Below are 21132 nucleotides of genomic sequence, written 5' to 3'. Positions count from 1 at the left end.
GGCAAGATTTATGAGAACACATCTGTTTCCAAGCAGAGGCAGAGGTCACAGTGTTAGTGGAAGTGTGAGTGCTGTGTGCATGTGGGTGGGTTGGTTGTGCAGTAGTGTTTGGAATATGTGTGTCATGTAAAAATGCATTAATAATGTGCAACATATGTGTAAGGGGCACTATGTGTGTCAATAGGTGTATAAGGGCATTAATAATGTGCAACATATGTTTAAGGGGCACTATGTGTCATTATGTGTATAAGGGCATTAATAATGTGCGGCATATGTGTAACAGGGTACTACTGTATGTGTGTCATTATGTGTATGGGGCAATATGTGTGTCATTATGTGTATAGGGGCATTAATAATGTGCGGCATATGTGTAAGGGACATTATGTGTAAAAGGGCATTAATAAAGGTTGTCATAATGTGTAAGGCGCATTATGTTTATAGGGACATTAATAATGTGTCTTATATGTGTTAGGGGCATTACTGTATGGCATTATGTGTTTAAGGTGCTCTACTATGTGGCGTTGCGTATAGAAAGGGCACTACTGTGTTGTCTAATATGAATAAAGAGCAATAGGGTGTGGTGTAATGTGAATAAGGAGCAATTCAGTGTGATGTAATGTGAATAAGGGGCTCTACTGTGAGGAGTAACGTTTTTAAGGTAAAGTGATACTACTGTGGGATGTAATATGAATTATGGACACTATCGCATGATCAAATGTGAATAAAGTTGCAGCACTGTGTGGTGTAATTGGAATTGGGGTTATTATTGTGTGGCCATGCCCCTTGCCAGCAAAAACACACCCATTTTTGGGCTGTGCGCCAAATGTGTGAACTGTTCCTATTTAAAATATAGGAGGTACAAACACCAAAATAAGGACTGCTATGGATGAGGGGTGATGGTGCTGGGAAAGAGGTGCAAGGTCAGAGGCGGAACCAGCGGTGGTGCTAGGGGGCACCAGCCAAAATCTTGCCTAGGGCATCATATTTGTTAGGGCCGGCTCTGCATATCTTCTATAAATGACAAATCAAATTGCTCAATTTTATGGGGTGCTCTTTTTGCGCATGTGATTTAGGGGCCGATTTATCACCATCCGCATCTGAGGATGCAGATGTGATGTGATAAAATCGACCCAATTCGCAATGCAGTTATTGATTGCATCGCATGGATCTATCAATAATCGCAGGCAGGGACAGAGCTTGTGAGAAAGCTCTGTACCTGCGATGCCACTCCGGAGCATTATCGGGGTATTTTACATTTAAAAGAAATTATGATTATGTGCTGGCATTCGTCACTGCCCAACATCGCAGCGCTGCCACCCTGCCGGGGCTGTGACCTCCAGTGCTGAAAAGTGAGCTGCCGCTTTGCAGCATCATTTTACTGCTTCGGGGGTCACAGGAGTGGCAGGGAGCCCCAATGACTGGCAGCTCGCACCAGAGCCTTTTCTACTTTTTTTTTCATAGTTATCAGTTTGCATGTCCATCATACACACGTAGCTGATCTAGTGATGAGTGGGTTCGGTTCCTCGGAAACCGAACCCACCCGAACTTCACCCATTTTACACGGGTCCGAGGCATACTCGGATTCTCCCGTATGGCTCGGTTAACCCGAGCGTGCCCGAACGTCATCATCCCGCTGTCGGATTCTCGCGAGATTCGGATTCTATATAAGCAGCCGCGCGTCGCCGCCATTTTCACTCGTGCATTGGAAATGTTAGGGAGAGGACGTGGCTGGCGTCCTCTCAGTTTATTGTTGAACTTGATTGATTGTGCTTTATTGCTTAATTGTGGGGAGGACTGGGGAGCAGCTGTATAATATAGGAGGAGTACAGTGCAGAGTTTTGCTGATCAGTGACCACCAGTTTTATCCGTTCTCTGCCTGAAAAAAACGCTCCTTATCTGTGCTCAGTGTGCTGCATATATCTGTGCTCACACTGCTTAATTGTGGGGACTGGGGAGCAGCTGTATATATATAGCAGGAGTACAGTGCAGAGTTTTGCTGACAGTGACCACCAGTATACGTTGTCTGCCTGAAAAACACTCCATATCTGTGCTCAGTGTGCTGCTTTATTGTGGGGACTGGGGACCACCAGTATAATATTATATAGGAGGAGTAGTACAGTGCAGAGTTTTGCTGACCAGTGACCACCAGTATACGTTGTCTGCCTGAAAAACACTCCATATCTGTGCTGCATTGTAGACAGTATATAGTAGGAGTACAGTGCATAATTTTGCTGACCACCAGTATATAATATATAGGAGTACGGTACAGAAGGCCACTGCTGTACCTACCTCTGTGTCGTCAAGTATACTATCCATCCATACCTGTGGTGCATTTCATTTTTGCACAGTTTGCTGACCACCAGTATATAATATATAGCATTACGGTACAGTAGGCCACTGCTGTACCTACCTCTGTGTCGTCAAGTATACAATCCATCCATACCTGTGGTGCATTTCAGTTTTGCACAGTTTGCTGACCACCAGTATATAATATATAGCATTACGGTACAGTAGGCCACTGCTGTACCTACCTCTGTGTCGTCAAGTATACTATCCATCCATACCTGTGGTGCATTTCAGTTTTGCACAGTTTGCTGACCACCAGTATATAATATATAGCATTACGGTACAGTAGGCCACTGCTGTACCTACCTCTGTGTCGTCAAGTATACTATCCATCCATACCTGTGGTGCATTTCAGTTTTGCACAGTTTGCTGACCACCAGTATTTAATATATAGCATTACGGTACAGTAGGCCACTGCTGTACCTACCTCTGTGTCGTCAAGTATACTATCCATCCATACCTGTGGTGCATTTCATTTTTGCACAGTTTGCTGACCACCATATATAATATATAGCATTACGGTACAGTAGGCCACTGCTGTACCTACCTCTGTGTCGTCAAGTATACTATCCATCCATACCTGTGGTGCATTTCATTTTTGCACAGTTTGCTGACCACCAGTATATAATATATAGCATTACGGTACAGTAGGCCACTGTTGTACCTACCTCTGTGTCGTCAAGTATACTATCCATCCATACCTGTGGTGCATTTCATTTTTGCACAGTTTGCTGACCACCAGTATATAATATATAGCAGTACGGTACAGTAGGCCACTGCTGTACCTACCTCTGTGTCGTCAAGTATACTATCCATCCATACCTGTGGTGCATTTCATTTTTGCACAGTTTGCTGACCACCAGTATATAATATATAGCAGTACGGTACAGTAGGCCACTGCTGTACCTACCTCTGTGTCATCAAGTATACTATCCATCCATACCTGTGGTGCATTTATGTTTTGCACAGTTTGCTGACCACCAGTATATAATATATAGCATTACGGTACAGTAGGCCACTGCTGTACCTACCTCTGTGTCGTCAAGTATACTATCCATCCATACCAGTGGTGCATTTCAGTTTTGCACAGTTTGCTGACCACCAGTATATAATATATAGCAGTACGGTACAGTAGGCCACTGCTCTACCTACCTCTGTGTCGTCAAGTATACTATCCATCCATACCTGTGGTGCATTTCAGTTGTGCGCAGTATATATAGTAGTAGGCCATTGCTATTGATACTGGCATATAATTCCACACATTAAAAAATGGAGAACAAAAATGTGGAGGTTAAAATAGGGAAAGATCAAGATCCACTTCCACCTCGTGCTGAAGCTGCTGCCACTAGTCATGGCCGAGACGATGAAATGCCATCAACGTCGTCTGCCAAGGCCGATGCCCAATGTCATAGTAGAGAGCATGTAAAATCCAAAAAACAAAAGTTCAGTAAAGTGACCCAAAAATCAAAATTGAAAGCGTCTGATGAGAAGCGTAAACTTGCCAATATGCCATTTACGACACGGAGTGACAAGGAACGGCTGAGGCCCTGGCATACGTTCATGGCTAGTGGTTCAGATTCACATGAGGATGGACGCACTCATCCTCTCGCTAGAAAAATGAAAAGACTTAAGCTGGCAAAAGCACAGCAAAGAACTGTGCGTTCTTCTAAATCACAAATCCCCAAGGAGAGTCCAATTGTGTCAGTTGCGATGCCTGACCTTCCCAACACTGGACGGGAAGAGCCTGCGCCTTCCACCATTTGCACGCCCCCTGCAAGTGCTGGAAGGAGCACCCACAGTCCACTTCCTGATAGTCAAATTGAAGATGTCACTGTTGAAGTACACCAGGATGAGGATATGGGTGTTGCTGGCGCTGGGGAAGAAATTGACAAGGAGGATTCTGATGGTGAGGTGGTTTGTTTAAGTCAGGCACCCGGGGAGACACCTGTTGTCTGTGGGACGAATATGGCCATTGACATGCCTGGCCAAAATACAAAAAAAATCAGCTCTTCGGTGTGGAATTCTTTCAACACAAATGCGGACAACAGGTGTCAAGCTGTGTGTTGCCTTTGTCAAGCTGTAATAAGTAGGGGTAAGGACGTTAACCACCTTGGAACATCCTCCCTTATACGTCACCTGGACCGCATTCATCAGAAGTCAGTGACAAGTTCAAAAACTTTGGGTGACAGCGGAAGGAGTCCACTGACAACTAAATCCCTTCCTCTTGTAACCAAGCTCCTGCAAACCACACCACCAACTCCCTCAGTGTCAATTTCCTCCTTACCCAGGAAAGCCAATAGTCCTGCAGGCCATGTCACTGTCAAGTCTGACGAGTCCTCTCCTGCCTGGGATTCCTCCGATGCATCCTTGAGTGTAACGCCTACTGCTGCTGGCGCTGCTGTTGTTGCTGCTGGGAGTCGATCGTCATCCCAGAGGGGAAGTCGGAAGACCACTTGTACTACTTCCAGTAAGCAAATGACTGTCCAACAGTCCTTTGCGAGGAAGATGAAATATCACAGCAGTCATCCTGCTGCAAAGCAGATAACTCAGGCCTTGGCAGCCTGGGCGGTGAGAAACGTGGTTCCGGTATCCACCGTTAATTCAGAGGCAACTAGAGACTTGATTGAGGTACTGTGTCCCCGGTACCAAATACCATCTAGGTTCCATTTCTCTAGGCAGGCGATACCGAAAATGTACACAGACCTCAGAAAAAGAGTCACCAGTGTCCTAAAAAATGCAGTTGTACCCAATGTCCACTTAACCACGGACATGTGGACAAGTGGAGCAGGGCAGACTCAGGACTATATGACTGTGACAGCCCACTGGGTAGATGTATTGCCTCCCGCAGCAAGAACAGCATCGGCAGCACCAGTAGCAGCATCTCGCAAACGCCAACTCGTTCCTAGGCAGGCTACGCTTTGTATCACCGCTTTCCAGAAGAGGCACACAGCTGACAACCTCTTACGGAAACTGAGGAAGATCATCGCAGAATGGCTTACCCCAATTGGACTCTCCTGGGGATTTGTGACATCGGACAACGCCAGCAATATTGTGCGTGCATTACATCTGGGCAAACTCCAGCACGTCCCATGTTTTGCACATACATTGAATTTGGTGGTGCAGAATTATTTAAAAAAACGACAGGGGCATGCAAGAGGTGCTGTCGGTGGCCCGAAGAATTGTGGGCCACTTTCGGCATTCAGCCACCGCGTGCCGAAGACTGGAGCACCACCAAACATTCCTGAACCTGCCCTGCCATCATCTGAAGCAAGAGGTGGTAACGAGGTGGAATTCAACCCTCTATATGCTTCAGAGGATGGAGGAGCAGCAAAAGGCCATTCAAGCCTATACATCTGCCCACGATATAGGCAAAGGAGGGGGAATGCACCTGACTCAAGCGCAGTGGAGAATGATTTCAACGTTGTGCAAGGTTCTGCAACCCTTTGAACTTGCCACACGTGAAGTCAGTTCAGACACTGCCAGCCTGAGTCAGGTCATTCCCCTCATCAGGCTTTTGCAGAAGAAGCTGGAGACATTGAAGGAGGAGCTAAAACAGAGCGATTCCGCTAGGCATGTGGGACTTGTGGATGGAGCCCTTAATTCGCTTAAACAGGATTCACGGGTGGTCAATCTGTTGAAATCAGAGCACTACATTTTGGCCACCGTGCTCGATCCTAGATTTAAAACCTACGTTGTATCTCTCTTTCCGGCAGACACAAGTCTGCAGAGGTTCAAAGACCTGCTGGTGAGAAAATTGTCAAGTCAAGCGGAACGTGACCCGTCAACATCTCCTCCTTCACATTCTCCCGCAACTGGGGGTGCGAGGAAAGGCTAAGAATTCCGAGCCCACCCGCTGGCGGTGATGCAGGGCAGTCTGGAGCGAGTGCTGACATCTAGTCCGGACTGAAGGACCTGCCAACGATTACTGACATGTCGTCTACTGTCACTGCATATGATTCTCTCACCATTGAAAGAATGGTGGAGGATTATATGAGTGACCGCATCCAAGTAGGCACGTCAGACACTTGGGTCGCTTAGCTTAGCCATCCAGCGACCTTGGTGCGCCTCTTTTTTCCTTTGCATCATGTGCTGTTTGGGGACAATTTTTTTGAAGTGCCATCCTGTCTGACACTGCAGTGCCACTCCTAGATGGGCCAGGTGTTTGTGTCGGCCACTTGGGTCGCTTAGCTTAGCCATCCAGCGACCTCGGTGCAAATTTTAGGACTAAAAATAATATTGTGAGGTGTGAGGTGTTCAGAATAGACTGAAAATGAGTGGAAATTATGGTTATTGAGGTTAATAATACTATGGGATCAAAATGACCCCCAAAATCTATGATTTAAGCTGTTTTTGAGGGTTTTTTTGTAAAAAAAAAAGAATCCAAAACACACCCGAATCCGACAAAAAATGTTCAGGGAGGTTTCGCCAAAACGCGTCCGAATCCAAAACACGGCCGCGGAACCGAATCCAAAACACAAAATCCGAAAAATGTCCGGTGCACATCACTAAGCTGATCACACTGCTGTCTCCCTGCATAGCTTTCTCTGCCTAGGGGCAGAGAAAGCTGTGCAGAAGTACAGAATCTGCAGTGAGCCCTCTGATTACGCCAGCTGAAGTTGGCGTAATTATCACAGGGCTCACTGCAGTATTTTTTTTACAATTTTTTCTTAGTAAATTCGGCTAGATCGCATTTCCCATTATAAGTATAGGAAAGGAATGCGATCTAGGTTGCTAAAAAAAAAGTGAAAATAATGTGAAAGGGTATGAAAACAAAAAAATAATTGTTAATAAATATGCCCGTTAGGCACAAGTCCCATCTCCGCATGCGCTCTCCATTATGTGTAATTTAACAGGATAAAAATGTGACTTAATACTTTTGCTGCATAACTCTATCAAATGTTGGAGTCGGCTCACAATTCCCACAGCTGCATTCATTCAAACACCTGAAAACTATCTTCCCATAAATTGTGCTCCTGACAGCCTGTGTAATCTATCATCATCTATCTCTGTGTGTCCGTAAAGCAGTGGTGAGTAACATTATATTTTTCGCAAGTTACCCTTGGTCTTGTACAATGGTCCAGCACATTACCCTTCCAGAGGAGCATCAGATCACATTATTATGTAATAGGGAATGAACATAAAGTGTCTGCAAGTTAACCTTTGGTTGCCTAATCATCTGAGGGAAAGACATTGTAAACCTTTACATAGACCATGGGGTATATTTAATAAGAGTCGGAAACTGCCGTCTTGTCGTAAAAACGGCAGTTTCCGACTGATTTAGGTCGGAAGGGGTTCCGACCTATTCAACAGGGGCAGTTTTGTTCTGACAAGTCGGGAATTCCTTACTTGTCGGAAAACACGTGGATCGGTTGAATAGCAGCCGATCCACGTGCTTCTGTCGGAAGCGGGGTCAAATCAGACAGTCGGATTTGGCCACTCTATTGAATAGGGGTTGTCGGATCCATTCCAACAAATGCATGTCGGAATGGATCCGACTCTTATTGAATATACCCCTATGTGACTGCTGGGCGCTCACATTGTGACATCAGAACAGAGGAGACCAAAGAGCGTGCGTCTGATCACTTAAACCGCTGTTTGTTTAACAGTAATACCAGAGGGAATGTGGTGATGGGTAGGATATGCTCAGTATTGCGTACCCTCCAACATTTTACACAGGAAAATCGGTACAATTTAGGAAAGGGGGCATGGCCATGGCTAAAGGGGGTGTGTGGTCACGCACCCTTTTCTGTACTTTCAATGTTAATTTGGAGAGTCAAAAATTGGTATAAAGCCCTTTTTGGCAGGTACAGATCATAAAAAAGGTACTGTACCTGCCAAAAAGGTACAGTTGGAGGGTATGGTATTGTTAAGTGTGCTATTACTTTACTAGTAATATGATCAATAAAAAGAGACAGTGCTGTATCTACAATGGGTGCACCCACTTCTTCAGTACTTAGCGTAAGCAGTGCTGCATAAATCACTTGTAAAGTCACCGGCAGCCATTTTCAAGGTGTTTGTGCATGCACAATGGCAAAATGTCTGCTTCACCATTTCCCCAGGGACCTGCTCACACGCAGTAGACTCTGGCACAGTGCCATATTCTACTAGTGCTGCCAGCTATAGCGGAGGGGGGGCCCGGTCCTCTCTTAATACGCCCCTGAAAAAAGAGCTGTCTGAAGATCCACAGAAAGTATATTTTATCACTATTATTATACCTGATAAATATGAGCATGATGATGGCATACATTATTCATATAAACTCTACAGTATTTGTGTTGTCTGTAAAAAGACGAAAATGTTGTGAGTGTAGAATAGAACATGAGGTTACAATTCAGTTTTACTGTTCTTAACAAATAACATTCTCAATCAATATCTCCAATTGCCTCAGCAGCTATAAAAATGTGATGAACGCTTATCTGAAGGTCAGTCACAAAATAGCCAATTATTATTTTCCTAGTAATCATGATATCGTAGCTTTGCCACCGGTAACCCATATATCGACCAATAACAGTTTTCTTTTCATCAGTTTGTTTACGGTATAATACACTGACGTTGTGCTAATGGCCTTGATTGGATATTTTTGCAATGAGGATCCAGAACATCTACCTGTGACAAGCGATCCTGCTGGATGGCAAGTAACACAACATTCTGTTCCAATATAACAGAGTTTGGATTCTTTCATGAAAACCAATGGGCAGGAAAACAGACCAAGAATGTGTACTGTGAGAATATTCCACAGTCCTGGCTCCTCTATGCAGTAACATTGGATATAGTCATTAACGGGTCCAGCTTACACTCATTTGCATGTGACAGCGGAGATTGTAAATCTATTTTATTTGACATATTATTGGGCTGTGAGGAAAGCCAATCTGGAGAAAATCAATGACAAAGTCCTTGGCATTCACTGCATTTTCTGTTTTCTAACTGGGCATCAGCAATTCTCTCATAACAACATGCGGTACATATTTATGAGGCCCTTATGTCATTTAAGGCAGTTGAAAACGTTTATAAAAACTGTGCTTACTAAGACACATGCAGACAAAGGTCCTAATTCAGACCTGATCGTAACAGCAAATTTTTTTAGCAGGTGGGCAAAACCATGTGCACTGCAGGGGGGGGGCAGATATTTCATGTGCAGAGAGAGTTACATTTGGGTGGTTTATATTGTTTCTGTGCAGGGTAAATACTGGCTGCTTTATTTTTACACTGCAATTTAGATTTCAGATTTAACACACCCCACCCAAATCTGACTCTCTCTGCACATGTTATATCTGCCCCCCCCTGCAGTGCACATGGGGCCTAATTCAGACCTGATTGTAGATGTGCCAAATTTAGCACATCTACGATCAGTCTTCAGACATGCGGGAAGACGCCCAGCACAGAGCTAGTCCGCCCCGCATGTCAGGTCCAAACCCCCCCCCCCCCTCCCACCACCACCACAAGTACAAAAGCATAGCACATTGCCTATGCTTTTGTACGGGAGGAGTAGCTCCCTACCAGGGCAGCTCCTGCGCGCTGGCAGGCAGCGATCAGGTCTGAATTAGCCCCAAGGTTTTGCCCATCTGCTAACAAATTTGCTGCTGCGATCAGGTCTGAATTAGGCCCCAAGTCCTATGGAAAGTGTTATCTTTGCTCCTACTGTACGTGGCACATCACACTACTAAGGTCTATTTACTAAGCCTTAGATGGAGATAAAGTACCAGCTAATCAGCTCCTAACTGCCATGTCACAGGCTGGGTTTGAATGACAGTTAGGAGCTGATTGTCTGGTTCTTTATCTCTGTCCACTTTATCTCCGTCCAAGGCTTAGTAAAAAGACCCTTAAGACCAAAATACACAGAGATTGGCAGCAATGAATATAATGCTATTAAAGAGGGAGATTTATCCCAAAACTCACCTTTATTAGCCAAGCAGCAGGTGAAATTTATAGCCAAAAACAGAACCACGTGAGATGTGTTCCAATATGTTACAAAGCAGTGACATCAGGACATGCAGGCCTTATGCCAGCCTCCCTGAGCATTTGTATGCCTGCCTCCAACATACCTCCCAACTTTGATGAGGGAGGGCATGGCCTCGGCCAAGTGGGCGTGACCGAACTTCACGGACCCGGTTTTTGGCATTTTAGGGGCGTGCCCAGTGCTCCCCGAGCAGCTGGACAGCCCCCTGCTCCCCCCCAGCATCGAATAGATGTCGTGCGGGTGCGCACGGCATCTATTCAGTGATCACTGGCTGCTTTGCAGAGCAAAGGCAGCTGGTGATTAAAGCCTCTCCCAACTGCCCCCCCCCCCCCCCCCCCTCCGCCCTCGGGGCACTGCGACCCGCGGGAGGGACAGCGGGACAGTGTTCGAATAGCAGGACTGTTCCGCTGAAATTGGAACAGTTGTGAGGTATGCTCCACGGAAGAGATCCTTTGCTAGATTCAGATACGGACGGAGTATCGAGGCTGCTGCGTACATGGAAGCAGCAGTGATAGCATTAATATGGTAATGCAGCAGGAGGCGTCACACCTCTTGTATGCATTAGTGATCCAAGCTGCATCATAGGACATATGATCGGATCACCTGCGACATCATTGGGCAGCTGCCTGACCCATGAAGTTGCGCTAGCTGGCAGCCGCAGATCCACAAAGATGCCAGGAAATCTCTGTCTTCCATCGGAGATCCTGGCCTCGTCACTCCCCTACAACGCCGGCGACATGCCTCTGTTTTGTGAAACAGAGGTCCATCAATACCCCCTCCCTGCCCTCAAACAGCATCAGACTGTCAATCACAGAAGAAATGCAGAGATTTAAGGTTGAACAGACTTGGATATTAATTACTTGCTGTACATAAGGAATTGTGACCCTCAAGGACAAATGTAATACCTTAGTAAACAGGGAGTGTCACATTAATATGTACAGTATATCAGAAACATATCTGAACCAGTTTCTATAGAAGGCATGTACCATCTATTTGCTGACTTTGACCCAGAACATGGCGGTTAAAAAGGGGCTCACCACACTGTTTCCGAAATCAAATTCTATGTAGTCATTCTCTTCCATAGTCATAATACAAAGGGAAATGAGGATTCTTAATTTCTTACATATATTTTTCAAAAAAAATAAATGTAAAATTCTGTTGAAAGTGGAGTTCACTACTACGCAGACTCCATGTTGCTGCTACTCCAGTAAAGCTTCACTCCCTGGGGGTAATTCCGAGTTGATCGCAGCAGGAAATTTTTTAGCAGTTGGGCAAAACCATGTGCCCTGCAGGGGAGTCAGATATAACGTGCAGAGAGAGTTAGATTTGGGTGGGTTATTATGTTTCTGTGCAGGGTAAATACTGGCTGCTTTATTTTTACACTGCAATTTAGATTGCAGATTGAACTCACCACACCCAAATCTAACTCTCTCTGCACATGTTATATCTGCCTCCCCTGCAGTGCACATGGTTTTGCCCAAATACTAACAAAGTTCTTGCTGCGATCAACTCAGAATTACCCCCCCTGTACCAATATGACCACTGAGGCTACTACAGTACTGAGCATGTGATATGCCATCTTGGGACTGTGAGATCTATTTACTAAGCCTTGGATAGGGATAAAGTACCAGCCAATCAGCTCCTAACTGTCATGCCACAGGCTGCGTTTGAAAAATGACAGGAGCTGGTTGGTTGGTTGGTACATATCTCTGTCTACTTTATCTCCATCCAAGGCTTTGTAAATAGAACCCTGTGTCAGAGTGCCACAGTGGGGGACAGTAGTCTTCCACTTAGCTCTAGAGAGTCCTGCAATTAATAGTGATCCACAACGTTGTCCAGTGTTCATGCACAGCTATCTACATCCTTCATACACTCACTGGATGGTGGGTGAGCTATATGACATCCTGCTCCTCTCCATCTACCAGTGTGTATAACAGTGAGTACGGCTGTACCTGTTTTATTTTTAAGAAAACCACTCCTCTGGTTAGAAAACTGGGTTGTAGTTGTAAAGCACCCGGTGGTGTATACAGAAAATCTGCTGCTACATCATCAAGCCTGTACACACAGATTTCCAGCAAGTTCAGCTTTATCAAACATAGGAAGGATGTGGGAAATCAAGGGCACACTAAAGATCCAGGGAGAGGGGGCAAGCAAGATTTTTAGAGGGATATTCCATGTTACACTGCCAGTGTGTGCATGGGAGACATGCATGGAGTGTAGCAATAATTTTAGTGTTTGCTGCTCTGCAAACCTTCTCCAACCCCTTCAAGTACAGTACAGGTGCAGTGCTGCATGACCTATTGATACGTAGATGTACACAGCCTTGCCTTCACAAGCAGAGCAGTATGATTTAAGACTTACTTGTCTCTGCGGTTGGTACAAAGTAGAGATGAGCGGGTTCGGTTCCCTGAGAACCAAACCCTCCCGAACTTCACTACCCGAGCCCCCAGATCCGAGTCAGACTCGAGTTTTCCCGCTTGACTCGGAAACCAGAACGAGGCAAAACGTCATCATCACGCTGTTGGATTCTCGTGGGGTTTGGATTCCATATAAGGAGCGCGTCGCCGCCATTTTCACTCCGGCATTGGAGAGTGTAGATAGAGGACATGTCTCCGTCCTCAGTGTCCTGCATCAGTTCAGTGGTAGTGTCTTGTGCTGCATCAGTCCAGTCACATTGGTGGTGTCCTCTGCTGCCATATGTCCAGTGCTGCTGTATAAGTCCAGTCCAGTGGTGCTGTGTTGTCCTGCATCAGTTCAGTGGTGGTGTATTGTTCTGCATCAGTCCAGTCACAGTGGTGGTGTCCTCTGCTGCCATATGTCCAATGCTGCTGTATAAGTCCAGTCCATTGCAGTGGTGCTGTTATCCTGCATCAGTCCAGTGGTGGTGTCCCTGTGCTGCTGTATATGTCCAGTGGTACTGCCGTATATGTCCAGTGATACTGCCGTATATATGTCCAGCGGTACTGCCGTATATGTCCAGTGATACTGCCATATATGTCCAGTGGCACTGCCATATAATTCCAGTGGTACTGGCATATAACTCCAGTCCAGTGATACTGCCGTTTATGTCCAGTGGTACTGTCGTATAATTCCAGTGGTACTGCCTTATATTTCCAGTGATACTATCGCATAATTCCAGTGATACTGTCTTATAATTGCAGTGGTACTGGCGTATAATTCCAGCAGTACTGGCGTATAAGTCCAGTGATACTGCCGTATATGTCCAGTGATACTGCCGTATATATGTCCAGTGGTACTGCCGTATAATTCTAGTGGTACTGGCAAATAATTCCAGTGGTACTGGCGTATAAATCCAGTCCAGTGATACTGCTGTATATGTCCAGTTGTACTGCCGTATAAATCCAATCATACTGCCGTATATATCCAGTAGTACTGCCATATAAATCCAGTGGTACTGTCATACAAATCCAGTCCAGTGATACTGCCGTATATGTCCAGTGGTACTGCCATATAATTCCAGTGATACTACCGTATATTTCCAGTGGTACTGGCATATAATTCAAGAGGTACTGGCGTATAAATCCAGTCCAGTGATACTGCCGTATATGTCCAGTGGTACTGAAATATAATTCCAGTGATACTGCAGTATACGTCCAGTGGTACTGCCATATATGTCCAGTGATACTGGCGTATAAATCCAGTCCAGTGATACTGCCGTATATGTCCAGTGGGATTGCTGTATAATTCCAGTGATACTGACGTATAAATCCAGTCCAGTGGTACTGCCGTATAATTCCAGTGGTACTGCCGTATAATTCCAGTGAAACTGTCGTATAATTCCATTGATACTGCCGTATAACTCCAGTGGTACTGGCATATAACTCCAGTGATACTGCTGTATAAATCCAGTCAAGAGGAGCTGACATTTAAATCCAGTGTTACTGCCGTATATTTCCAGTGATACTGCCGTATAAGTCCAGTCCAGTGGTGCTGCCATATAAGTTCAGTGGTGCTGTCCTGTGCTGTATATTATTTACTCCAAATGAAGGGGTTATAAATATTTAATCCAAATATTTTTCACAGGGTTTGCCCTGTGTGGTGTAGAGGTAGGCTCTCCTGTATCGCATATTGTTATATAACTCCAGAAAAATAATGGAGAACAAAAATTTGGAGCATAAAATAGGGAATGATCAAGAACCACTTCCTCCTAGTGCTGAAGCTGCTGCCACTAGACATAGAAGATGAAATGCCATCAACGTCATCTGCCAAGGCCGATGCCCAATGTGATAGTAGAGGGCATGTAAAATCCAAAAAGCCAAAGTTCAGTAAAAAGACCCCAAAAAAGAATTTGAAATGGTCTGAGGAGAAACATAAACTTGTTAATATGCCATTTATGACACGGAGTGGCAAGGAACAGCTAAGGCCCAGATGTTCATGACTAGTGGTTCAGCTTCACATGACGATGGAAGCCCTAATCCACCCGCTAGAAAAATTATAAGAGTTAAGCTGGCAAAAGCACAGCAAAGAACTGTGCGTTCTAAGATGGTATCACAAATCCCCAAGGAGAGTCCAAGTGTGTAGGCGGTTGCGATGCCTTACCTTCCCAACACTGGATGGTAATAGGTGGCTCCTTTCACCATTTGCACGCCCTCTGCAAGTGCTGGAAGTAGCACCCACAGTCCAGTTTCTGATATTCAAATTGAAGATGTCACTGTTGAAGTACTCCAGGATGAGGATATGGGTCTTGCTGGAGCTGAGTAGGAAGTTGATGAGGATTCTGATGGTGATGTGGTTTGTTTAAATCAGGCAATGGGGGAGACACCTGTTGTCCATGGGATGAAGAAGCCCATTGCGATGCCTGGGCAAAATTCCAAAAAAGCCACCTCTTTGGTGTTGAATTATTTCTCCACAAATCCGGACAACAGGTGTCAAGTTGTGTGTTGCATCTGTCAAACTGTAATAAGTAGGGATAAGGACGTTAACCACCTAGGAACATCCTCCCTTATACGTCACCTGCTGCGCATTCATCAGAAGTCAGTGTCAAGTTGTGAAACTTTGGGTAAGAGCGTAAGCAGTCTACTGACACCTAAATCCCTTCTTCCTCTTGTACCCAAGCTCCTTCAAGCCACACCACCAACTCCCTCAACGTCAACTTCCTTCTCAGTCAGGAATGTCAGTAGTCCTGCAGGCCATGTCCTCTCCTAACCGGGATTCCTCTGGAGGATCCTTGAGTGGTACGCCTACTGCTGTTGTTGCTGCCGCTGCTGTTGTTGCTGCTGGGAGTCGATCGTCATCCCAGGGGGGAAGTCGGATGACCACTTGTACTACTTCCAGTAAGCAATTGACTGTCCAACAGTCCTTTGTGAGGAAGATGAAATGTGACAGCAGTCATCCTGTTGCAAAGCGGATAACTGAGGCCTTGACAGCTATGTTGGTGTTAGATATGCGTCTGGTATCCGCCATTAGTTCAGTGGGACTTAGAGATTTGATGGAGGTAGTGTACCCCCGGTACCAAATCCCATCTAGGTTCCACTTCACAAGGCAGGCAATACTGAGAATGTACAGAGATGTCAAAAAATGTGTCCTCAGTGTCCTAAAAAATGCAGTTGTACCCACTGTCCACTTAACCACGGACATGTGGACAAGTGGAACAGGGCAGACTAAGGACTATATGACTGTGACAGCCCACTTGGTAGATGTATTGCCTCTCGTAGCAACAACAGCAGCGCCACCAGTAGCAGCATCTTGCAAACGCCAACTCGTTCCTAGGCAAGCTACGCTATGTATCACCGCTGACAACTTCTTACGGAAACTGATGGACATCATCGCACAATGGCTTACCCCAATTAGACTCTCCTGGGGATTTGTGATATCGGAAAACGTCACCAATATTGTGCGTGCATTACATCTGGGCAAATTCCAGCACATCCCATGTTTTGCACATACAATTAAATTTGGTGGTGCAGAATTTTTTTAAAAATTAAGGGCGTGCAAGAGATGCTGTCGGTGGCCTGAAAAATGTTTGCTGGCCACTTTCGACATTCAGATTGGAGTGCCAGCAAACATTCCTGAACCTGCCCTGCCATCACCCGAAGCAAGAGGTGGTAACGAGGTGTAATTCAACACTCTTTATGCTTCAGAGGATGGAGGAGCAGTTAAAGGCCATTCAAGCCTATACTACGATATAGGCAAAGGAGGGGGAATGCACCTGACTCAAGCGCAGTGGAGAATGATTTCCAACTTGTGCAAGGTTCTCCAACCCTTCGAACTTGCCACACGTGAAGTCAGTTCAGACACTGCCAGCTTGAGTCAGTTCATTCCCCTCATCAGGCTTTTGCAGAAGCAGCTGGATAAATTGAAGGAGGAGCTAAGACGGAGCGATTCTGCAAAGTACAGTATGTGGGACTTGTGGATGGAGTCCTTCATTCGCTTTGCCAGGATTCAAGGGTGGTCAATCTGTTGAAATCAGAGCACTACATTTTGGCCACTGTGCTCTATCCTAGGTTTAAAGCCTACATTGTATCTCTCTTTCCGGCAGACACAAGTCTGCAGACGTTCAAAGGCCTGCTGGTATGAAAATTGTCAACTCAAGCGGAACGTGACCCGTCAACAGCTCCTTCTTCATTTTCTCCCGCAACTGGGGCTGTGAGGAAAATAATAGGATTTCCTAGCCCACCCGCTGGCGGTGATGCAGGGCAGTCAGGAGTGAGTGCTGACATCTGGTCCGGACTGAAGGACCTGCCAACGATTACTGACATGTCTACTGTCACTGCATATGATTCTGTCACCATTGAAAGAATGGTGGAGGATTATATGACTGACAACATCCAAGTAGGCATGTCAGACAGTCCGTATGTATACTGGCAGGAAAAAGAGGCAATTTGAATGCCCTTGCACAAACTGGCTTTATTTTACCTAAGTTAACCCCCCCCCCCCCCTCTACTGTGTACTTCAAAAGAGTGTTTAGTGCAGCTGGTAACCTTGTGAGCAATCGGCGTAGGAGGTTACTTCCATCAAAATTAATTATAAATTCCTCCGGGAAGACCTTTACCAGCAATTGCCTCCAGAACGTACACAGAGACCTGTGATTGTGGACTCCAGTGGAGATGAATTAATACTCAGTGAGGAGGAGGATGTACACACTGAAAGGGGTGAGGAATCGGAGGATGACGTCGACATCTTGCCTCTGTAGAGCCAATTTGTTCAAGGAGAGATTGATTGCTTCTTTTTTGGTGGGGGCCCAAACAAACCAGTCATTTCAGCCACAGTCGTGTGGCAGACTCTGTCGCTGAAATGATTGGTTTGTTAAAGTGTGCATGTCCTGTTTATACAACATAAGGGTGGGTGGGAGGGCCCAAGGACAATTCCATCTTGCACCTCTTTTTTCTTTCATTTTTCTTTGCATCATGTGCTGTTTGGGGACTATTTTTTTAAAGTGCCATCCTGTCTGACACTGCCGTACAACTCCAGGGGTACTGCCGTATAAGTCCAGGGGTACTGCCGTATAAGTCCAGTCCAGTGGTGCTGTCTTGTGCTGCATCAGTCCAGTGGTGGTGCCTTGTGCTGCCATAAGTCCAGTGGTGGTGTCCTGTGCTATATATTATTTACTCCAAATAAAAGGGTTATATACATTACTTATATTATTATGCAAATAATTTTTACAGGGTTTGCCCTGTGTGGTGTAGGGGTACGGTCGCCTGTGCTGCATAATATTATAATAGCTCCAAATAAAAGGGTTATTTTTATCCAAATTAATTTTACAGGCTTTGCTGTGTGTGTGTGTGTGTGTGTGTGTGTGTGTGTGTGTGTGGTTTAAGGGTATGCTCTCCCGTGCCACCAAAATTGTGCGTGTATTACATCTGGGCAAACTCCAGCACGTCCCATGTTGTTTGTGCCGCACACTTGTGTCGCTTAGCTTAGTCATACAGCCACTTCATTGCACCTCTTTTTCTTCTTTGCATCATGTGCTGTTTGGGGCCTAGTTTTTTTAAGTGCCATCCTGGCTGCCATTGCAGTGCCACTCCTAGAAGGGCTAGGTGTTTGTGCCACACACTTGTCGCTTAGCTTAGCCATCCAGCTACCTAATTGCACCTCTATTTCTTCTTTGCATGATGTGCTGTTTGGGGCCTATTTTTTAAATCTGCCATCCTGTCTGACACTGCAGTGCCACTCCTAGATTGGCCAGGTGTTTGTGCCGCACACTTGTGTTGCTTAGCTTAGTCATGCAGCCACCTCGGTGCAACTTTTTGGCCTAAAAACAATATTGTGAGGTTTTTAGGTGTTCAGAAAAGACTGGAAATGAGTGGCAATTAATGTTATTGAGGTTAATAATACCGTAGGATCAAAATTCTCCCCAAATTCTGTGATTTTAGCTGTTTTTATGTTTTTTTCAAAAATCACCCAGATCCAAAACCAAAACACGAAAGGGTGGTTTTTGCAAAACCAATCCAGATCCAAAACACGAGCGTGGAACCAGAACCAAAACCAAAACACGGAAAGTGCCCGCCGCACATCTCTAATATATAAAGTTCCGCAAAAGTTACTGTCCCACTAAATCGGGACATTAGCAGACTCAGACTCCTCAGAGGCAGAATAGGGTTGTAATCATGGTGATTTCCTGTCCCCCTCTAACACTGCTTCCCTGCTCACTACCATTGCCCACTATATAGCAGCGCAGCAACACATTGGGCAGGGAGAGAGCATAGACTTCCCTGATCGCCCCACTGCCCTGGATCCACCTCTGACTTTCCTGCTTTCTCTTAACTGGTTTTGCAGCTTTCGCTATCTGTGGTTGCTGGAGTCTAAAGCTAATTTTCAGCTTTGTGAAAAACAATCTGACACTGAAGAAGCCGCCGACGAAATAGAAGGCGGGGAAACGCGTCTGTCGTTACAGGAGGAAGCAGCGGAGACATTAACGGGCCGGCCGGCCGCAGGCATAAGATACCTCACTGAGGTTGGGAAGAGCTACACGCCGCAGTGATAAACCCGGAGGCTCCAGATAAGGCTATTACCAGCCGGGAGGGGTTCATCTAAGAACATTACACAGGCATAGTATTATACCTTGAAAAATTGGAATGCTATGATTGCTGGATGAGAGGCTTTAATCGTGCATGAGCTGCCTAGCTAAACGGCAGAAGCCCAAAATGTGGATAAATGCGGTTCTAAATGCATAACTGAAGGTGGATGTCTTTTAAGTGAGGAGAGAGACTTTTTGGTTCAGGACTGAGCTAATAATTAAATTTATGCTGGGACAGAATATCACTATCTAAAAGGAGAAAATACCTGGCATGGTCGCAAGTTACAAACTGTGTGAAGCGCTGGACATACCTATTTTGGTTAAAATCTACTGGAAGGGATATAATTAATATCGCATGAGAAATTGATTAATGGTTAATAGATTTTTTTTAGAGATTTTTTTAGCGTATATGTCAGGATATAAAGTGTAGTAGGCACTTTTAACAGAATTAAGTAATATCCTCTATTACTAGACCCAATAATAATAGATTTACTGGGTTTATCTTATAATTTTTATGTAATGCTGGCCGGCATCTAGTATTGTGTGTGATTATATGTGTTTTTTAGGGATTCATTTTATGTGATAATAAATATCCATATCAGAGTGAATTGCGCAGTCCTAGTTTTGTTTTTCATATGGTTCTGTAATAAGGGTTAAAACCAAAGACCCTTTTGGGATTGCTGCATTCTTCTGTAGTCAGTCACAGCGCCAGGTGTGTTTTTTGTTCTCTAATTTTCAGCTTGTCTGGATACTGCAACGTTGGTGCCCTGTTTGGAAATAGAATAGGTACATTTGCAATAAATTAACACTCTAGGGCCAATATTTACTAAAAAATCGAGTTTGTCCGATTTGTGTATTTTTTTTCTAAGTCCCAACACGGGAATTCACTAAGCACCAATCTCGGCAGTGTTTGGACTATTCGTAATGGTTTGAATGACAAAGTTCAGAAATACAAATGAATAGACCCTCGGTCAAATGCGGCTGTTATTTCATACAACACGGGTATTCACTATTCATTCGTATTTGGGTGTTAGTCTCTGAGTGCTCAATTGCGGTCGTATCTTTTTGCGGATCGTTAAAAAAATCTGCAAAAAAATAGACCTGCTTTTTTTCAACCGTGTTTACATGTATTGACACTTACAAATCATTCACACCTGACTTATCATGCCTATAAAAGGGACACAAACTTGTCTCATCCAAAATAATTTATTGCCTTATGTTTGGTAATTTGGAGTCAATACACATTTTTTAACATATATCCATTATTACACACATTAGTGTTAAAAGTTAAAATCTTTTTCATTATGTGGGTTGTGCCTCACGTTTTTAAATATGATTACTAATTTTTTACACACACACAAACATGCCACAACAATAATGTCATTCATTTTGGTTATTAAAATTAAAAAATTTACACAAACATTTTTACACTTTTACACAACTCTATTGTGTTTTTCTTGTAAAGTCGTCTACAGAGGAAATGTAAACCAGTTTTAATTCACATTGTAAGTTGCATTGGTCATGGATGATTATGCCTGGCTGCCAATTATTGTGTCTGCAGGATCTGAGACTGATTTGAATCTAGAAAGAGTAATGATTAGAAAAAAATCAAGTGGTCTGTTTACTTCCTGCTAAAGACATTCTGGCTGGCTGCCAATTATTGTGTCTGCAGGATCTAAGATTGATTGGAATCTAGAAAGAGTAATGATTAGAAAAAAATCAAGTGGTCTGTTTACTTCCTGCTAAAGACATTCTGACTGGCTGCCAATTATTGTGTTTGCAGGATCTGAGATTGATTGAAATCTAGAAAGAGTAATGATTAGAAAAAAAATCAAGTGGTCTGTTTACTTCC

The sequence above is a fragment of the Pseudophryne corroboree genome, chromosome 8, assembly GCF_028390025.1.
Source record: "Pseudophryne corroboree isolate aPseCor3 chromosome 8, aPseCor3.hap2, whole genome shotgun sequence".
Lineage (NCBI taxonomy): Eukaryota > Metazoa > Chordata > Amphibia > Anura > Myobatrachidae > Pseudophryne > Pseudophryne corroboree.
The sequence above is the reverse complement of the archived record's forward strand: the minus strand, read 5'-3'. Positions refer to the sequence as shown.